Here is a 20,441-nt window from a genome sequence, read left to right on the forward strand (position 1 = left end):
GAGATGCCTTTGCAGCAAACGCACCTTAAGGAGGATGAAACGCAGCAGAGCTGTTAGTGCCCTTATAGCCTCGCTCCCCGCAAGCGCCAGCTGATCGTCAGGAGGGAAAGGTGACAGGATTAGAAGAAAAACACTCCAGCAAACAGGCTCGAGTTTACGTATCTAAACACACACTCTGCAGATGCAAAAAGTCGGGGACTCAGGAGCCTGGAGTCTCTCCCTTGGCTCCAGCAGGTTGCCCAGGATGACCCCCCCAGCACACACAGGTGTTGGCGTGGGACAACGTCTCACCCGGGGCGGATCAGCTGCTCCCTAAGCCACCGCCACCCGGTGCGTCCCCGGGCGGCAGCCCCGGCTCTCGGCACCTGGGGCTGTCGGACGCTCCATCGCCCAGAGCTGGGAATGCCACACACCATCCCACGCTACGCACACCGATACCGGAGTGAAAGCCCAGCCAGCACCTCTGCATCGATACGGGGGCACCAGCACCTCTGCATCGATACGGGGGCACCAGCACCTCTACATCAATACGGGGACACCAGCACCTCTGCATCGATACGGGGGCAACAGCACCTCTGCATCGATACGGGGACACCAGCACCTCTGCATCAATACGGGGGCACCAGCACCTCTACATCAATACGGGGACACCAGCACCTCTACATCAATACGGGGACACCAGCACCTCTACATCAATACGGGGGGCACCAGCACCTCTGCATCGATACGGGGGCACCAGCACCTCTGCATCGATACGGGGGGCACCAGCACCTCTGCATCGATACGGGGACACCAGCACCTCTGCATCGATACGGGGGCACCAGCACCTCTGCATCGATACGGGGGCAACAGCACCTCTGCATCGATACGGGGGCAACAGCACCTCTGCATCGATATGGGGGCACCAGCATCTCTGCATCGATACGGGGGGCACCAGCACCTCTGCATCGATACGGGGGGCACCAGCACCTCTGCATCGATACGGGGGCACCAGCACCTCTGCATCGATACGGGGGCACCAGCATCTCTGCATCGATATGGGGGCACCAGCATCTCTGCATCGATACGGGGGCACCAGCACCTCTGCATCGATACGGGGGCACCAGCACCTCTGCATCGATATGGGGGGCACCAGCACCTCTCCATCAATATGGGGGCACCAGCACCTCTGCATCGATACGGGGGCACCAGCACCTCTCCATCAATATGGGGGGCACCAGCACCTCTCCATCAATATGGGGGCACCAGCACCTCTGCATCGATACGGGGGCACCAGCACCTCTCCATCAATACGGGGGGCACCAGCACCTCTGCATCAATACGGGGGGCACCAGCACCTCTGCATCGATATGGGGGGCACCAGCACCTCTGCATCGATACGGGGGGCACCAGCACCTCTGCATCGATACGGGGGCACCAGCACCTCTGCATCGATGCGGGGGGCACCAGCACCTCTGCATCGATACGGGGGGCACCAGCACCTCTGCATCGATATGGGGGCACCAGCACCTCTGCATCGATACGGGGGCACCAGCACCTCTCCATCAATATGGGGGGCACCAGCACCTCTCCATCAATATGGGGGCACCAGCACCTCTGCATCGATACGGGGGCACCAGCACCTCTCCATCAATACGGGGGGCACCAGCACCTCTGCATCAATACGGGGGGCACCAGCACCTCTGCATCGATACGGGGGGTAACAGCACCTCTGCATCGATACGGGGGCACCAGCACCTCTCCATCAATACGGGGGGCACCAGCACCTCTGCATCAATACGGGGGGCACCAGCACCTCTGCATCGATACGGGGGCACCAGCACCTCTGCATCGATATGGGGGGCACCAGCACCTCTGCATCGATACGGGGGGCACCAGCACCTCTGCATCGATATGGGGGCACCAGCACCTCTCCATCAATATGGGGGGCACCAGCACCTCTCCATCGATATGGGGGGCACCAGCACCTCTCCATCGATATGGGGGGCACCAGCACCCCCAGCCAGCCTGTCCGGTGGCTGCAGACCCCACGGCAGATGCTTTGGGGCTCCATTGCCCCCAGGGAGCGAGACCCCCTGATGCAGCCCAGCCAGCTCCTGGTGCCCCACAGGGCCTGGGGTCAGGGTCCCCATTCACAGGGCGGCTTTGGGGGTGCAAGGCCAGGGAGGGGGGTGAGCAGAGGGGCAGACAACTCCCGCCGGGAGCGCGGGGGAAGCGGGGCCAGCCCTGGGGAGGCCGCTGCTCCATGGGGATGGGGGCGCAGCCCCGAGGGAGCCTCTCAGTCCCCAACGGGGATGGGGGGTCGGCGCGGGAGGGGCCTGTGCTGAATGGATGGCGGTTCGACCCCCGGGGAGGCCTGTAAGCCCACCCGGGGATGCGGGCTCAGTCCCGGGGTGGCCTCTAAGCCCTCCCGGGGGTGGGGGGCCCGGCCCGGGGGAGGCCTCCTACCCCCCCGTGGGTGACAGCGCGGCCCCGTCCCCGCCGCCCCGGTGCCTACCTGGGGCGGGCCCGGGCTGCGGACAAAGGCGAGGCCGGGGCGTCCGCGGGCTCCGGCGGCGGAGCGGGAGCGGGGAGGCGGCCCCGGCCGGGCCGCGCTGGGCGGCGGGCGCGGGGCTCCGCGGGCGGCTCGGGCTCCACCTGCGCCGCCGCCGCCGCACCGGAACCGGGCGGGGAGGAGCGGCCCGGCCCGGCCCACGGCGCGGTGTCTGCGGGCGGCGCCGCCCCGCGGCCAATGGCGCCGCCGCCGCCCCCGGGGCTGGGCCGGGCCGGGCCGAACCGCGCCCTCCGCCGGCACCGCCCCGCGGGGACCGGCCCGGGGATCCTGCGCTTCGGGCGGAACCGGCCGCTGAGGACAAAACGGGGCTCGCCGAGCCGTGTTCTGCAGCCGGTGTGGGGGTGTAACCCCCCCCCGCCGGCACCTCCCGTGCACCGGGGTGCCCGTGGCCTTGGCTCGGGCTCTGCCGCTCAGGGCGATGCTCTGGGATGATGCTACAGGGTGCCCGGGCTCATGGTGATGCCCTGGGATGATGCTCTGGGGTACCCAGACACCACTGTTCACGGCAATACCATGGGATGATGCTCTGGGGTACCCGGGCACTGCTGCTCATGGTGATGCCGCAGGTTGATGCTCCAGGGTACCCGGGCACTGCTGCTCATGGCGATGCCCTGGGATGATGCTACAGGGTGCCCGGGCTCATGGTGATGCCCTGGGATGATGCTCTGGGGTACCCAGACACCACTGTTCACGGCAATACCATGGGATGATGCTCTGGGGTACCCGGGCACTGCTGCTCATGGTGATGCCGCAGGTTGATGCTCCAGGGTACCCGGGCACTGCCATTCACAGTGATGTCGCAGGATGACGCTCTAGGGTACCCGGGCACTGCTACTCATGGCAATGCCCTGGGATGATGCTACAGGGTACCCGGGCACTGCTGTTCATGGCATTGCCCTGGGATGATGCTCCGGGGTGCCCAGGCACTGCTCTTCATGGCAATACCGTGGGAAGATGCTCCAGAGTTCCCAGGCACTGCTATTTGTGGCAATGCCCTGGGATGATGCTCCAGGGTGCCCAGGCACTGCTGTTCCATCCCTACAGCCCCTGGGCACCCTCAGCCTTCCCCCATGCCCCATGCACACACCGGCTCGGCGCTGCGAGCTGCTGCAAAGCGGGCAGAAAAGCATCGTCTAGAGCACGAGGAAGAGCAGGGCAGAGCCCCAGCGACAGCTCCGCGGGGTGGACAACACCCCCAAAATCCTTAAAAACATTCGCAGGTGTCTGGTGCCTTTGTAGCGTCGCTCTGCATGAGCTGCGTTTTGCTTGGACATGTGATGCTATCCTTGGTTTACGTGCTTCCTTCAAATGGTGACAAGTTCTATCTTAACGTTTTGTTTCTTTTTAACATCACAAAAAAGCCCCTCAGTGAGGCACTTGCTGAATTTAACCCCTCAAGGGTTGAATGGCTCCAACCCACCACATTTGGTCCCACCAAACTGATCCTGCAGCTGCCAGAGAAGCTTCGCTACCGCCTACAAATCCCAGATAGAGAAAATGTGAGGGGCAGGCTGGTTACATACAGGAACTTAAGAAACTGCCTCTTGCAGCAAGAGCTCTTTGGTAAGAAGCTCTGTCATTTCTGCAGCTTTTAGCTCGCTTCCCAAAGCTCAGGCACGACGCTGCTCTTTGCTAGAGAGTCGGGTACGATTCACAGACTCGTTTAGAGAGGAAAAACTAGGAATTGCACATTTTAAATCTGCAGCTGGACCCTAAGCCCAGACTTATTAAGTTTTGGAAAACACACTTCCACCTCAGATTTACTGACAAACTCCGAAATCTAAAGGATGTAAAGCTGAAAACGCGGGGCTGTGTGTGGCGGATTGGTGGGTTTCCTGCCTGTTTCCTTGGGACTCGGTCACCAATGACAAGTCCTTTCACGTGGCCACATCGTTTGGATTTGATGCATCTGGCTGTTAAAAAATAAGGTGGCTCCAGAAAGATACGGGATGTGCAAGCAGGAAGGAGCCGTGAGGCTTGCCAGCCTTTTCTACTGTGATTTATATTAGTCTTAAGTGTATTCTCTTTGAAAATTAGATGCTATTCACCCATTAATATGTTAATATATAGAGTAGAACTGCTTCAACAGGAGGCACGGTGAGCAGCTTGCTCCAGCAATCCCTCAGCCGAGTGGTTAGAAAGACCCAGGAGGGGTGGGAATATGGTTCAAATCCTTGTTGCTAGAAGCCAAATCCTGACCCTGAGTCTCCTCCATCCTGGGTGAGTGTGCAAGACACCAGACTATGAGAAATGGGGCAGCAAAGATGCTGGCGCAAGGCCCTAACCTGAGGAGAGCTTTGAAAAGCTAATTGGAGATAGGCACATCCGCATAGCCCCGAGGAAAACGCCGAAATTGCATCAAATTGCAGGCTCAGACACACCTTTCATGTTCCCCAGTGACTCGTTCTGCTGTCAGGGCTCTCCCATCATCTCTGCATGAGCTCCTCCCAGGGGAAACTGGGGCTGGGAGGGGGCAAATGAGCCCAAGAGAATGAGCCAAATTCAGAGAGAAGGAGATGACACTCAGGGCCTTCAAATCCTATTTAAAGACGGGGTGATATCACCCCAGGTTTCCTTAGTGAGCGCGGTGCGAGCGGCCGCGACGGTGGTTATTTGGCTGCTCTGCAAGGGGACAGCTGCATTTCCAGGAAATCCAACGCACGGGGAATTCTCTGCCCGCTGAGTGACACTTCTCTTTTCCAAAGAAGAAATCACTTCAGACGCGGAGCAAAATCCCATCTCATCCCACAGCGAGGAGACCCGATGGAGCCGCCGCTCAGCTCCAGCATCCTGCACCTCCGGAGATCAATCGGTGCGGAGGGAGCAAGATAAACACCCAAACACGGGTGAGCAGGGGCTGGTTTGCTGAGCTATTTTGCTCGTTCTTACACTACCAGAACAGAATTTGGGAAGTTACAGATGAAGCGTGCACGCATGCACATGGGCTGGCACGGTCGTAAGCCCCAGTGACCAAGTGGTTATTTTTGCCACTCTCTGAACCCAAGAGGCTCAAACTGCAGCCGCACACGGTGCATCTCACTTTTGGGGCTTTCTCTTTCCCTTTCATTTACGCCAGTTTTCTTCTGGATTGGTGTTTTCACCCCCTTTCATTTCCAAACTCTCAAAATCGCATCCATCCAGAGTTTCCTCTTGGAAACTCTCGGCGGAAGCTCGAGATGCATGACCCAAACAGCACCTGGTAGCGGTTCATCGAATCACAGAACGGTTTGGGTTGAAGGGACATTCAAATGTCACCTTATGCCATGAGCAGGGACATCTTCAGCAGCTCAGGGTGCTCAGAGGGGTCCAGCCTGGCCTGGGATGTCTCCAGGGATGCTTCATCCACCACCTCTCTGGCCAACCTGGGCCAGGCTCTCACCACCCTCAGCATCAAAAATTCCTCCCTCAGTCCGTAGCAAAGACAGAGGGAGGAGACAAAGGCTTTTTTAGTGACTCATAATTACTGAGGTTCCATTTAATGCCTCTCTGATTTGGAAATGAACACCGAGACAGAAGCGCTAGTCATTTAAGATGGTTGCAAATGAATCCCAAACTGAAGCTGGAGGAGATAAGGGGGAAACCTCAGCATCGGAGGGGAAGGAGCATTGACATCCTTCATTTCATGACCTGCAAAAGTGCTGATCATTCCCCAAACTGGCGAAGGAGCCAGGACACGGTTAGAGGCGCAGACCCCCCCACCAAAATATGCATAAATTTGCATATTACTCAGTGAAGCCAACCAAAGGTGGGACCGGTGGGGACTGTTCTCTATGGTTTACATTGCGCAGGGTTTCACCCTCTCCATCGAGCTCTTTTCCCTGTTTGGTGACCTAAATTCCCTTCAATTTGTCCTCCAAGAAGGCTCGAACACACTGGGAAGGGCGAGCTGGGGGTTGGCTCCACCAGCCCCTCCATCCCTGCAGATCGCTCCCCATCCCCGTATAACCCATGGGAACCCACCCCGGGCAGCCTGCAGGAAGCTGGTGTCTTTTCCAAAATAACAGCTCAAATAAAACTTTAGATTTGAGGCGGGCTGAAAACTGGAGCTTTTCTGGTCTTTGTGTTCAGCCTTGAAACCTGTGAATTTTTTCACATTCACATTTTTAAGAAACAGCAGCCTGGCTTCTCCTGTTATAACCCCATTCAAAATTTCCTGTACACATAGAACAAAACCCACCTCCAGGAGCAAAAATACCCCATCGAGCCCTTTCTCCGCCCAGGTGAACAAAGCTCAGGCTGGATCTATCGGGGAATTGAACCAGCTGGCAGCCTGGGGTCACTCCGGATCATTCAACCAAGATTATTTTGGAAGCGCAGCCAGTATTTTTAGCCTGGAAAGCAAGGCGCCGCTTCCCTTTCTTGAGTCTCCCCTCCCTTGCAGAGCAGTGCCAGCAAAGCTGGGGGGGCCATGTGCGGAACCTGCTGCGTGTTGTGAAAGAAACGGGTTATTTTGATCGGCGGAGATGAATGTGCTTCACCCCCACGTGTTGTGCAACCCTCGGGCTGCTGGTGGAGGTGACAAAGACGCTCAAGGCTGCCCGGGCTCGTCTGAGCTCCCCAGCAAGCGGGGACGTTTCCTGCGACATCCCCGTGTGGGCTCGGCCCCAAAGCTCTGGGTGCAGGAGACCCAGGGAAGGTCTTGGTTTGGCTGGGAGGGGGAAGGAGGGTGGGCAGTGGTGGCACTTCCCAACCAAAGCCTTTGCCGAGTGGCTGGATGTGCTTTTTCTAGTGTCCCCCCAGCACACCTGAGTGGTGCAGCCAGGTAGAGAGAGCTGGAAAATGGGAGGAGAGGGCTGGGAATGATGTAGAATCACAATCGTTTTGGTTGGAAAAGCCCCTCAAGATCATCAAGTCCAAGCGTTCCCCCAGCCCAGCACTGCCCCATGTCCTGAGAACCTCATGTCCGTCTGTCCAACCCTCCAGGGATGGTGACTCCAGCACTGCCCTGGGCAGCCTGTTCAATGCCCACAGCCCTTTGGGGAAGGAATTGTTCCCCAGATCCAACCTCAACCTCCCCTGGCGCAACTTGAGGCCGTTTCCTCTTGTTTTATCACTTGGGAGCACAGACCAACCCCCTCCATGCTCCAAGCTCCTTTCAGGCAGTTCAGAGATCAGAAGGTCTCCCCTCAGCTCCTGTTCTCCAGCTGAACCCCCCAGCTCCCTCAGCCGCTCCATCACACTTGTGCTCCAGCCCCTCACCAGCTTCATATATGGGGGTTCACTAGTTTCCCCCAAACCCCCCAGCGCAGGGCTGCCCTGTCCCCCTGCCGCAGCCTCTGTGCCCACGGGAACATCTGGGACAGCGAGAGGCCACGTAGGTGGTGGCTGCGGCAGGTGAGGAGTGACGGCGGTTTCGATCAGACGAGAGCAACGATCCCCGGAGGAGAAGCGTCCTCTGACGTGTGCTTGGCTCCCCGGCCCGCCCCGCTTGATGCAGCCGCGCTGGGAACCTGGGCCAGTGCCAGCGTGTTCCTGGCACGGGGCTGTCCCAGCCCTGGGAACAGAAAACTCCTGGTATCTCCACAGTGGCAACCAGGAGCCCTCATCTCCCGTGTGAGGAAAGGCTGAGGGAGCTGGGGCTCTGGAGCTGGACAAGAGGAGACTGAGGGGGGACTCATTCCTGGGGATCAAGATGGAAAGGGGGAGTGTCAGGAGGATGGAGCCAGGCTCTTCTGGTGACAACCAGTGACAGGACAAGGGGCAATGGGTGCAAACTGGAACACAGGAGGTTCCACTTAAATTTGAGCAGAAACTTGTTGGTGGTGAGGGTGGCAGAGCCTGGCCCAGGCTGCCCAGGGGGTTGTGGAGTCTCCTTCTGTGCAGACATTCCAACCCGCCTGGTTCCTGTGTAACCTCAGCTGGGTGTTCCTGCTCCATGGGGGGATTGCACTGGATGAGCTTTGAGGTCCCTCCCAACCCCTGACACTCTGGGATTCTGTGATCCCCCAGCTACTCCCACCATCCCCCGGGCACAGGGATCCCACTGATCATGGGGAGAAACATGGTAAAATTAGGGAAACAACCTGGTAAAATTAGGGATGCAGCAGCCAGCTTTTCCCACTCCCCCCAGGACTGATAGCATCCCCAGAGCTCCGTTATCACCTACACAAAAAGTCTGTGTCAGCATAAGAGGGGACCCATGGCCTTGGGGACAGCCCAGCATCATGCAGCAGCGGGACCGGCTGACCCAGCAAGCAGGCAGGTGGTGGGCGAGTTGCTGACTTGGGCACAAGAGCATTTGATTCTTTTTTTATGATGTTCTGATGTACGATAGGGGAGCAGCAACTCACACCCTGCATTGGGCAACGCGCGGCCGGGCTGGGCTGGAGGTGCCGAGTGGAGCTTTGGGTAAACAGAGACTGAGCAGTGGGTGATGGATGGGGTCTTTGGGTTTGTGTTCCTTATCTCAGAATCATCTTGGTTGGAAAAGACCCTCAAGATCATCAAGCCCAACCATAACTCACCCCTGGCTCTGCCCCATGTCCTGAGAACCTCATGTCCGTCTGTCCAACCCTTCCAGGGATGGTGACTCCAGCACTGCCCTGGGCAGCCTGTTCAATGCCCCACAGCCCTTTGGGGAAGAAATTGTTCCCAAGATCCAACCTCAACCTCCTTCTCCAGCCCCTCACCAGCTCCGTTCCCTTCTCTCCACTCGCTCCAGCACCTCAAGCTCTTTCTTGGCACGAGGGCCCAAAACTGCCCCAGGATTGGCGGTTTGGCCTCCCCAGGTGCCAGCACAGGGACGGTCACTGCCCTGGGCCTGCTGGCCACACCAGTGCTGGGACCAGCCAGGATGCTGGTGGCTTTTTGGCCACACACTGGGTCACATTCAGCTGGCTGAAGGGACCTTCAAACGTCACGTAGTCCAACCCTCAGCTCTACAATTGAAGGAAATGGGGCCAGACAAGGGGCTGAGCATGTCCTGGCCATGCTGGGCAAGCGTTAGCCCACTCCCAGTGCAGTTTTGACCCCAGTTTTGGCCTGGAAATGCCAGGCATGGATGGAGATGCTCAGCAGAGCCCAGTGTTTAAACTTTGTGACTTCCATTCAGCGCATGTAAAACTATTCATATTTAAATGCAAAAGGCTGGCAGCGTGCAAACACTCTGCATACAGGAACTCGTATAATAAACAGGTTTTCTCCTCCACAGGCCCTTGTCTTGCACCACCTTTGTGGATCCACCCTCTGTACGGATCCAGCTGGGACCATCGGGGGCCCCACAGCCCCAATCAGGCAGCGAGGTGGCTTTGAACTGCACAATAACATTTGTTGGTTTGTTTTAAATAGACACTCCTTGAATAAGACCCACAAAAATACCTTCGCCGCCTTGCTGCCGAGCGTGAAACCACAGCACAAAGAGGAACCAGCCACGTTAGAAAAAATCAGAAATCAAAAATAATCACACTTCTGTTGGCCTGTTTTACCCTCCCGGTGGTGTTAGAGCCGCTGCAGGTTGTGCAAAGGGAAGGGGCGATGCCAGGGGGGGTTTGCTCCGTGCCTACAGCCCCCAAGCCCCACAACCTTCCCCTGCTGCTCTCGTGGGGCTTTCGCCCGGCCCCAGGGGAGAGAAAAACATTCGTTTTAAAAACAGGAAAATGTGATTGTAAAACCACAACAATGGGCTGGGGAAGGAGCCGGAGTAGCTCTCAATTTAGCTTTCGAAACAGCTTTCCAGTTGACTAAATATTTCTGCAGCGAGCCCTGGCCGCGCTCCCGCGCCGCGCGCCCTCTCCCGACTCCGGCAACTAATGCAATAGCTCGGTGGTTTCATCATTTCCCTGAGAGCTGGGTCCCAATTCTGAACCTCCAATTTCAAGCCTCTCCGGTGGGATTTGCATCCCCAGAGTGGGTTCCTCACCGCCCCTTCCCTGCAAAGCAAAGCACAGCCCGACTTCTACTGGATTTTCTGTAGACTTCTGCCTTTTTAACAGATCATTAAAAGCAACTCCAGTGTGGCAAGCACGCGAAAGCCCATCGCATCTATACATCGACCGCTACCCGCTCTTCTTTGCCTCTTTCATTAGAGAAGCTCGGACCAAACAGTTTGACAGAAAGGGGCCGTAGAAGTTTATGGCAGTTTGCAAATGTCACCACCTGAGCGACTGGAAAATGGTTATTTCCCTTTCAAATGCCCAGAGGGTTCGGATCCAGATAAAGAAATAATAGCTGCCAAAAATGTGTTTCCCTAAACACCCGGAGAATGAACAAAACCTCTGGCAGGCTCTGGGTGCTGCTCTGGGCCGCTGGGCACGCTGGCAGCAGAGCTGGTAGCCCACCTTGTGGTGTGACACCCATGGCCACCGGTCCCGAGTCCCCCTGGGTCACCCTGCCAGCCTGTCCCGCACCTACAGCCAAAACCAGCTCTTCTGCTCCCCTCGGGGGGGTTTGGGGACCAGCAAAGCACCCCGGGCTCTCTTCTATGAAAATTCTGCCCATTTCCAACGCATTCCCCAGATATTCTCTACTGCACTTGTCCACGATGGCTGTGAACACTTCCAGTAGAGCTATTTTTAAAAGCTGATCCTTATACAATAAGCAATGTAGTTGAGGTTTCATTGAGCAACGCTCCGGCACACTGTGGTCGCTGTTACACGGGTGCTGCCCTCACGTGCGCTTCAAACACAACACAACCATTTTTAAGGCTTCGTTTTACCAATTGCAACCTCACCATCCCCATGACTGCGTGATTACTCATCCTTCATATTCCAAGTAATCAGTTGAAAACCATCCTGTTTTGATTAAAATAAAGGCCCCCCCTAAACTCCAAATAACAAGATGTGGCTGCAAGATGAGGGTTTGGCTCTGCCCACGGTTGCAGAGCAAGGAGCTGAGTTCAGAGACGCCTTTTCTGGACAACGACAATTCATCCAAACCCGTCATTTCCCAAGAAACACAGAGAAAGAGCAGCTGGGGATCAAGTTCTGAAATCACCACCAAAAGAGCTTTTATTTGCCAAGTCTGCACCTTTTCAGGTTTCCTTTGCTCGAGGCTCCAAGCTCATGCTCAGCCCTAGAAGGGTTTGTTTTCTGACACATGGGATATCAACCCATCAAGAAAGAGTTAAAGAGACCTTTTTAGCCTTTTTATCCTACCCATAGGGACCTTCCAGGTTTTTGGTGCAGAGCTCAAAAACATCCATGGTAAGAACGACCCCGTCTGTGCGGTGGAAGCTTTGACCACCAGCTTCCTGGCTTCACACCTCTAAGTAACGTGGTTTTAATAACATTAAGTACAAGAGCCACCGTCCGTTTCTGTGCCTTCAACAGCCCTGTGAAATAACGCTCTTCAGCCCACATAATATGTAAATTCTGCTTATTTTAGGTATTTTCCATCAAGAACTACAGAGCCCACAAACCCTCCAGAACTGCCCATGGGATCAGCACAACCAAAACTGTTACAAATGCCACAAAGGAGCCTCGTTTTTTTGGAGTTCATACGTGAAACCAACATCCTTCAAAGGCTTCAGCCCTTCTAGGGCCACACTGCTATCCAAGGGTTTGCACCAGCATCTGATAGGTCAAGTGCAGCCCATTAACAAAAGCTGATTACCTCTGATATAAAAGGATTTTCAAGCAAATATCTTGTGCTTATTTTTTCCCTACAGCTTTAATTGAAGCTTTTAATTACCCTGGAGCACCCTCAGTGGCTTGGAACACTTCAGTACTTGCCTTGTGAGCATCTTTGGCTGCTTTTCACACTCAGTTCCTTCCCTATCTCCTCCAAAGAAGCATTTGGCCCCACTGCCGTAGGCGGGGAACAAAGACAACCCTGAAAACAGCTCATAACTGATGATGCTTTAATATAAGAGGAAAGAGTGGGTGAAAGAAGAGAGGGGTTTCTGCATCTCTCTCCTGCTCCTTGCTGACTTTAATTAGCTCTATTTGCACTAATTGTTGACCATGACCAGGCAGTGCTGGCTCCAGCTGTAGATAATCATCATAGAATGTCCTGAGTTGGATGTGACCCACCAGGATCATCAAGTCCAACAGAGAACAACCCCAAAGGTGCTTTCTTGGCCTGGAGGTGGTTGTAGGAACCCTGGGACTGAAAACCTTCTTGCTGCATGAGGTCTACAAAGTTCCTCCACCTCCCTCCTCACTTCTCAACAGCATCTCATCACATGTAGAGCTTGGTTTTCATTTGTGCTGTGTCCTCTCCCCCTCCTTCTTTTCTCACTACCCCGCTCAGAGCCAGGGGATGAGACGCTTGAAACACGATTGTCCCCACCAAGGTCAACCATCCAAAAGTCATGTCAGATGCCTCCAGATCATGAGATTGAGATTTAAGGGTCCCGTTACTTTAAAAGCACCAGCTCTTCCAGTTTCCGTCCTGGTTTCTGAGGCATCTAGGGCACCCTGGGCACGTGCTTCACGTTTCTCTACAGCCCAGGGAAACAAAACCAGTTGGTTTTAGTTGGAAATTCCCAAGCTGGGTTGTGGGAGCATTACACCCGTTTCAGCACTTTTGATGTAGGACAAAACTCAACAAATTATTCCATCACAGCTTCCCTCCTCCTAACCGTGGTGTCATCACCTGCGTGTTTCTATCTTGATGCAATTCTCCAACATTCTCAGAAAATTCTCCAAAATAGAAAGAGAGGAAGGAAGTCCCAAGAGAAGAAGGAAGAGCTGTAATACCTGTGTTGGGATGCAGAAAGTGGAGAGATGCTCCCTATGTCCTGGCTCCAGCCACTCGGTCCAGGCCAGGGCTCTGCAAGGTGAATACTGGTGTGTGGATAAAAACTTGTGTGTGTAACATAAGCAAAACATGCAGCTATTGTATATTGTTATGATTTAGCACCACAGAGCTGGAGCCTCAGGTGAGCTCACATCCACCAAAGCCACCCATACTGTGGGTCATAGGACAACACAATGTCCACAGTGCAGCGCACACGAGGGTCTTGAGGAGCAGCAACGAGAACTTCATGCTTTGAAGGTGAAAACCTGTAACCGAGCGTCTCGCCTGGAAGTTGCGGAGCTCTGGTGTCCTGGAGGAGCTGGTGCAGCGTTCTGCGCATCTACACCCAACCTTGTCACCTGGAAGAGGGGAACTGTCCCCAGCGGCTGGGAGGCTGTCACCTGCTGTATGGTGAGCAAACCAGGGGAACACGAGCAAGAACCACCTGTGCTGTTGGCCATTCCCCTCTTGGCCGATGTCCACCAGGAGATTATTAAGCCCTTCACTACGGCCTGGCCACCAGAGCATCTCTCAGCTCCTTCAAATACAAGAGGCTGGACCAGCTCGGGGCTGGAGATGCTGACCTAGGGCTGTCCCAGCGAGCGCAGGCAGGAATAACACAGCACGCACAAAAATGGGTCAGCCGGACTAAAAATCCCCAACTCCCCGTGTGCTCAGGGGATGGTCCGGGTCACAAGGCACAGGAGCTACAACCACAGCACACGCCGACCCTGTTTCCTGAGAAACGCTACCCAGGCTCTTGAGCAGCTCGCTCGGCAGTAAACAAGACGCAAAACCAAGTCTGAACAACCCATCGGAGCCTCCTTCTCTCCATGCCTTGCCACCTCCACCTCTCCGCATCCTCCTGAGCAGCTCAGGCCAGGAGACGCCTCGAACCACCCAAGCAGCGACGGTGACAATCACAGCAACGCAACAGAGACGTTCAGCAAAGAGCAGAAGATAACAAGCCCAAAGACATGTTAAAACACAAAAGATATGTTGGATGAGAGTCGCCTGGAGAAGACGAGCGTACCTTTGTTGTCAGCGCTCATCTGCCCGGCCAGAGCTGCCCCTTAGGTTTCCGTCCCTCTTTTTGCCGCGGTGCATGTGACGGTCCCCAAGCAGAGCAGCTCTTTAGTGTGGTCTGCGCCGTGTGTGGCAAGGAGCCCCAGCCCTGCTCTCGAGCTTTCTTCTCGGTGCAGTTTCCATGCTCGGTTTCAGAATGACGACCTCTGATGCGGCGCTGCCGCGGGCAGCGGCTCGCTCTCTCGCACAAGTGGGTTTATCTCGCATCCTTTCATTTTACTCTCACACCCAGCTGGGGGCCAATTGGTTTCAAAATCAAATGAAGCTGCCAGAAGCTCTTGGGACTCGACCAACCTTTTGCAAATGCTTTGAGACGTCGCAGAAAATGGCCTGTTTCCATGAATGTTCATGCTGGTGTAATTGGTCACCCGGGGATTCCCGGACAATGAATGTCCCGGGAGCAGATGCAACAAGATGCCCAGTTTTATATCTGGGTGGTGCGGGGAGACTAAAATTGGAGCAGCTTCGGAGCCACCCACACTGACCCAGGAAGGGCAAAATCCCTCACTTGGAGAATTTACAACCTAAAGCTCAGATTTCCAAGTGGCAGCGGACACCCACGCAAACGAAGGGCCGGTCCCAGTTAACAAGACAGACAAAAAGAGAAAGGAAACGCTGTCCCCCCATTCTGCAAGAGGGATGAGCATAATGACCTTGCTCAAGGGCACCAGGGAGTCTGTAACAAAAGCAAGAATTGCCCCAAATCTCCATTCGGCATCTCAGAGCACCAGTATCATCCTCCCTATGCTTGGCGGCCGTTCCCTCAGTGCAATATTTACGGTGAGCGGGCGATTCTGCAGCCGGCCCCGCCGGGATGCGGCTCTGCCTTGGGAGCAGATGGAGGACCCATGGAATGAATTAAGACTTTGGCACGGGTGGCTGGTGATGGGAAGACCTGGAGGTTATTGCTGCTGCTGTAGCAGCGAGATGGCCCGTGGTGGGACCCCAAGGAGGAAGCCAAGAACAAGAGGGTGATTTTACAAACCGTCCTTGTTCAAAATAGCCGGAGGGAGAGAACCTGGACCGGTTCTTCTGCAGGCAAGGGCACCGCGGTCAGACAATGGAGCCACACTGGCGAAAATTCGTTTTCTCCCCGTAATTGTCCTTCTGTTCACAAATCGCTAATGTGCGCTTTTAGTCTAAGTAGATTTTATTTTAGGTTAAAGGCAAATAGCAAATCAGGAGAGAGCCCGAAGTGAAGTTTCCATGAGGCAGAAGGTTCGTCTGTCTCCCCTGCTGTGGAATGACTTGACTCCCACCAAGCGACAGATCTTACCCAGGAAGGACCATGCGACTGGAAGTTGTTACCAGGGCCATTAAGTCCAGGGCAATGAACTAAGTAACATGGTGAAAATTGTCCCCAGCTGTCCAGTTGCCATGTCCCTACTCCTGGAGCATTCCCCACTGCGGCATTTATTGCTTGAGAGTCAAAGCCCCCAACTAGAACTTGGTACACGAAGAAGAGAAATTGAGGGCACATGCAGCAACGGCACCTCTGTTATTTTTGGGGGATACAACTAGCAAGCAAAAGCACCCAGTCCCCTGAGTGAAGCTTAGGAAGACCCAAATCCAACACTGTCTCTGAGAAAACACAGGGATTCGCTCTCATGAGTAACATAACTTGAGTCAATATGATTTTCCTCCTCTTTACATCGTCAAGGTGAAGACTGGAGAAAAGACCAGACGTTCCCCAACAGAAAAAGCTTATAAGAACTATAGGGTCAAATTATCTTCTTATGCAACACCCCTGCAACTTTTTAAAATGTAAAGCTGTAGGACATAAATCAACCACTAACTGCCTGGGGTTAAAGAGAAACTTCCTCTCGTTAGCAACCTATTGCATAAGTGCCTGAAGCTCCTGTCTTCTGAAATCTCTGTTAGAACGGGGTTGACTGGACTCTGGGGCTGTTGGGCTGAGTCTTTCTGTTCCTTTCTGTGCCCTTTTGCTCTGACCCATCTTGCTGTCTCCTCCCTGAGCATCGGGGAGGAGATACAAAGTCAGCAGCTCAATGAAACCTGCGGTTGGTCCCACCACCTTCGCGTCCCCATTTTCTGAGCCCTGCTCTAAGGACTGAGCACTTTAGCACCTTCCTAGGTCTGACTCAGGTCATATGTGAGCATTGTCGACAGTTTTCCACGTGCAATCTGTTCCTGCTGTCCTGGAGAAAGGCTGGAAAAGGCTCCTGGGTCAGGCACTTGCTTACCCTGGGGATGCGAGTGGGAAACCACAGCGGGACGCTGCTCAGGAATACACGGCAGCATTTCTGAGCCCACCATGCGGCTGCCACCACCCCACCATCCCCGGGGAGCCAAGTGGTGCCAACACGCTGCTCCCTCCGCCTATTGTAAGAACTTGCTACAGAACCCCCTGTGAGCCCAAGCTGGGGTCCCAGTACAGACACTGGATGAGAAGCAGCAGCTCAGGGCTGTTCAGCATCTCCCGGAGCCTGTGGTGACACATCCCCACCCACCCACCAAGCGCCGGGTCCAGAGCCGGCCACCAAAGTCCCCAAAAATCCCCGTCCTCATAGAGGCTGTTCCTGCTTTGCTTCCCACCCTCCGCAGCCTCCCCCAGCCCATCACTGGCACAAACTGATTTCCACCAGCCATTTCTGCTTGAAATTTACATTTTAACCCTTGCCTTACTCCGCCCTCCCACTCAATAAACCAGGACCAAAGAGAAACCGCTGCAAGTGGCAGCCACCAGACTTTGTGGCACCACATTATGCCAGAAAAACCATGCGGGGGTCGGGAAAGAAGGTGCTTTGGGTGTTCCCCCGGCTGCCCCGTGCCATGGGATACGTGAGAGCCCGGCGCCGGGGCTGGTGTTGACTCGCTGTTTGTTTGGTGACTGTTCTGCTCCGGTTATTTTTAGCTGGTGACGCCTGGGGTATTTCGCTTCAGGACGTCCGGTCTGAGCTTCTTTCTGGGAATCCCATGTTCTCTAATTGTAAACAGCCCCATTCAGTTGCTCGCGAGCGCGAGAGGCCCCGCTGATGCGGCGGGGCTGTCAGGTGTGAGTCAAACAGGAAGCCGCCGCTGCGCAGGCGAGGGAGGTTTTAGCCGTGAAAAAGCGCCCTCGATTAACTCTCAGCTCCTGGCCCCACAGCCCAGCCCCCTGCGAGCCGATCGCCCATTGAGCCGTGAACCGGGGGGTTCAGGATGCTGGTAAAATACTGGCCCAGGTTGCCATGGCAGCACAGGGGCGCAGAATCACAGAATAGTTTGGGTTGAAGGGACCTTCAAATGTCACCTTATGCCATGAGCAGGGACATCTTCAGCAGCTCAGGGTGCTCAGAGCCCCGTCCAGCCTGGCCTGGGATGTCTCCAGGGATGCTTCATCCACCACCTCTCTGGCCAACCTGGGCCAGGCTCTCACCACCCTCAGGGCCAACAATTGCCTTTTATCCAGCCTGAATCTCCCTCCTTGAGCTTAAAACCATCACACCTTGTTCTATTGTTCTATCGCAACAGGCGCTGCTCAGAAGTCTGTCCCCAGATGGTGGAAAGGATGCGATGTAAAGGCAGAATCCCACGTCTTTATGTTCAGGCATCACTGGATGATGCGCACCAACAGATGTACTAAAAACAGCACCAAAAATACCCATTTCTGTCCCCAGCGACACGGGTCAGCCCCCCCACCATGCCAGGGTCCAAACAGCAGCAATCACACCATGGGACTCCCACTGTCCACCCTTCACAGCTGCTCTAGAGGTCGCAAATAATGGCAACATAACAACGGTCGCAAGTATCCTGTTTATCCCATTAGTGCTTTATCCCTATTTTCCACCTTCTTACATATGGGAGCCTGAGAAAACCTTGCAACGGGAGTTTTGCTCATACAACCAGACTCTGCCAGAGCTTGTTCAGCTGGAAGAACCTGGGACCACGGACTTTACTACCTGGTTGCCGCTCCCTCCTCCCCTGCCACCCCTTTCCCCGAGCTCAAAATACCAGTAGGAATTGAACCAGGTTAGAAAATAACTCCTTAGTGTCTGAGGCTGATGGATTCATGGCAGAGAGCAACGTTTTCCAAAGGGGCCGAGGGTAGGATGTTGTAAAGTAGCTAAATCTGGGAGGAACATGAGTCATGCTGAGCATCCAGAGGGACGGCGGCTTCCAAGGCACCTCGGCACGCAGGAAAAGCTCCCCGTGCGCGGAGCGGCGCTGCCGGAGCTGTGGGGCATGTGCGGAGCTGCGCCCGTCTCTTATCTGACTCATTTTGGTGTCTCAGGGGAAACCCTGGCATCGATAACCAGCGCTCCGCTCCCTGCCTCCGCGTTCGCTAACCGAAATCTGGCGTCTATTTTTAACCCCGCAACGCCCACGGGGAGCGGGGGGAGCCGGTGCAGCGGGCCGGCCGGCACCGGTGGCTCGGGACTGTGTCACCGCGGTGTCACCGGCTCTGAGCTGGCTCGTGCCGGTGTTTACCGGGGTGATTTGACGGCGGCGTTGGCACGTTGTCAAGCAAAGTGAGACCAAAACAAGTCACGCAGGCACTTTCCGTGCTCCGTGCCGGCACCGTGCCCCCGGATGGGGTACGCAAAACCGAAAGACTCCAACTTCTTACTTTCCAGCACATCCCCCGGATGAGCGTGGTGTTCAACCTGCTCGTCGCTGCTGTTTTCTGAGGGTCTTGTGCAAAAGGCGACACGTGGCAGAGAGGTGACCAAGCTGGAAAAAGCCTCCAGGTTTGCAATGAGCTTCAGATGAGGGAGTGGAAACCAAATTCAGGTCACGCCGCTGTTTGAGGGTCGTTTTCTTGTTGGTATTGACTTGCCCTGTGCTCAGGGTGTACGCGGGCACACAGCAACCAGACCGCTGCAAATGTGCAGCGAGGCGCAGACACGCAGCAACGTGAACCACGGAACAATCCGGGGTGGAAGGGAACTCAAAAGATCATCTGGTCCAACATTTCATGGGAAAGGGAGCCAAGAAAATTTATCCAGCGCACAGGTCGGTCGTGTCTTGGAAACCTCTAGAGATGGGTGCTCTGCCACATCTTTGGGGAGGTTGTTCCAGTGAATGATTGTTCTTACTCTAAAAAAATTATATCAAGACGAAAGGGAAACGTGTGGTGTGGAGGCAGTATATGAAATATTCTAAGGAAGAGAGAAAAATGGTGTTTATGGAGACTATTCAAAGAAAGCAGTCAAATAAAACCCCTTATTTTTGTTACTTCAGAAAGTACGGGTGACAGCCTGAGCTATTCGTGAAGGAGGAAAAGCAAGGCGAAGGGATATTTCAATAACAGACGGTATATTGATGGTAAAATCATTAATTTCTATCTCCATCTCTGCCTTTCGGTAGTTCTGTGAAAGGTGGTGCAGGACGAAACATCATCAGGCCACTGAGAGCACAGCAAGAAGACGCTTTGCTGCCTTCCCCCTTCCTTATTTTCTTCCCAAATGGCAAAACCTCGAGGCTCTTTGGTCACGTCACAGCTCGTCCGTCCACGGGCTCTCAGCCGCTCTGCCTGGCAACAGCGAGAAAAGCAGCGCTCTGGTTCCGCAGCCAAACCGAGAGCAGGAAGGGCAGGGGCGAGACAGCCCGCGCCGGAGCCGCTGCCGCGGAGCCGCTGCAGCGAGGTGACGCACGTCCCGGCCCGGGTGACGATCTCAAGCTTGGCCCTGCCGCGGATTTGGAAGGGAAGTCGCAGCCGAGGTTGGCAAAGCCGCCGGCTGCTTCAGGTGTTCGTGGGGATTGTTTTGTTCCTTCTGCGCGGAGGGAGAGGATCCAGACGGGCTTTGCGCGCAGGGCAGGACACCTCCTGCTTGGTTTTGGAGGGGTGAAGCTTCCAGATGGCCCCCCCAGGGAAACACCTCCGCTCCCAAACGTTGTGGGTGAGAAGAGAGAGTCTGGTTGTAATTCCTGCCTAAACAAAGGCTGCGTTTAAGCAGCGTCCCATCCTGTGAGAGTCGGTCCGAAGATGGAGCGGTATTTGCCCCTTGGCGTTTCGGTTGCCTTAATTTTGCGCTTCGAGATCAATGTAAAAGAACCATCATGAGTCCATCACTGACTCATCGCACACATCACCTTGGGATGATACCTGATGTTTCCTCTCCAAAGCCCCACACTGTCTTTGATAATCATTGATTCTGGGACAGTTTTTTCTGGTTTTAGG

The 20,441-nt window shown here is 55.1% G+C and overlaps 1 protein-coding gene across 3 annotated transcripts in view; it reads right to left on the reverse strand.

Annotated features, from left to right (window-relative positions):
- HDAC7 (histone deacetylase 7) overlaps positions 1 to 20,441 on the reverse strand; it is a 90,000-nt gene that overhangs the window by 59,461 nt on the left and 10,098 nt on the right. Inside the window, exon 1 of one of the 3 annotated variants that reach the window (XM_082073490.1) lies at positions 2,498 to 2,639. The exons of the other annotated variants lie outside the window; for them this stretch is intronic. The gene's annotated coding sequence lies outside the window, so the exon portion shown is untranslated. Of the gene's footprint in view, positions 1 to 2,497; positions 2,640 to 20,441 lie in introns of those variants that run through there. 3 annotated transcript variants of the gene reach the window in all.

The sequence above is a fragment of the Streptopelia decaocto genome (genome assembly GCF_964273445.1).
Source record: "Streptopelia decaocto genome assembly, chromosome: 27".
NCBI lineage: Eukaryota > Metazoa > Chordata > Aves > Columbiformes > Columbidae > Streptopelia > Streptopelia decaocto.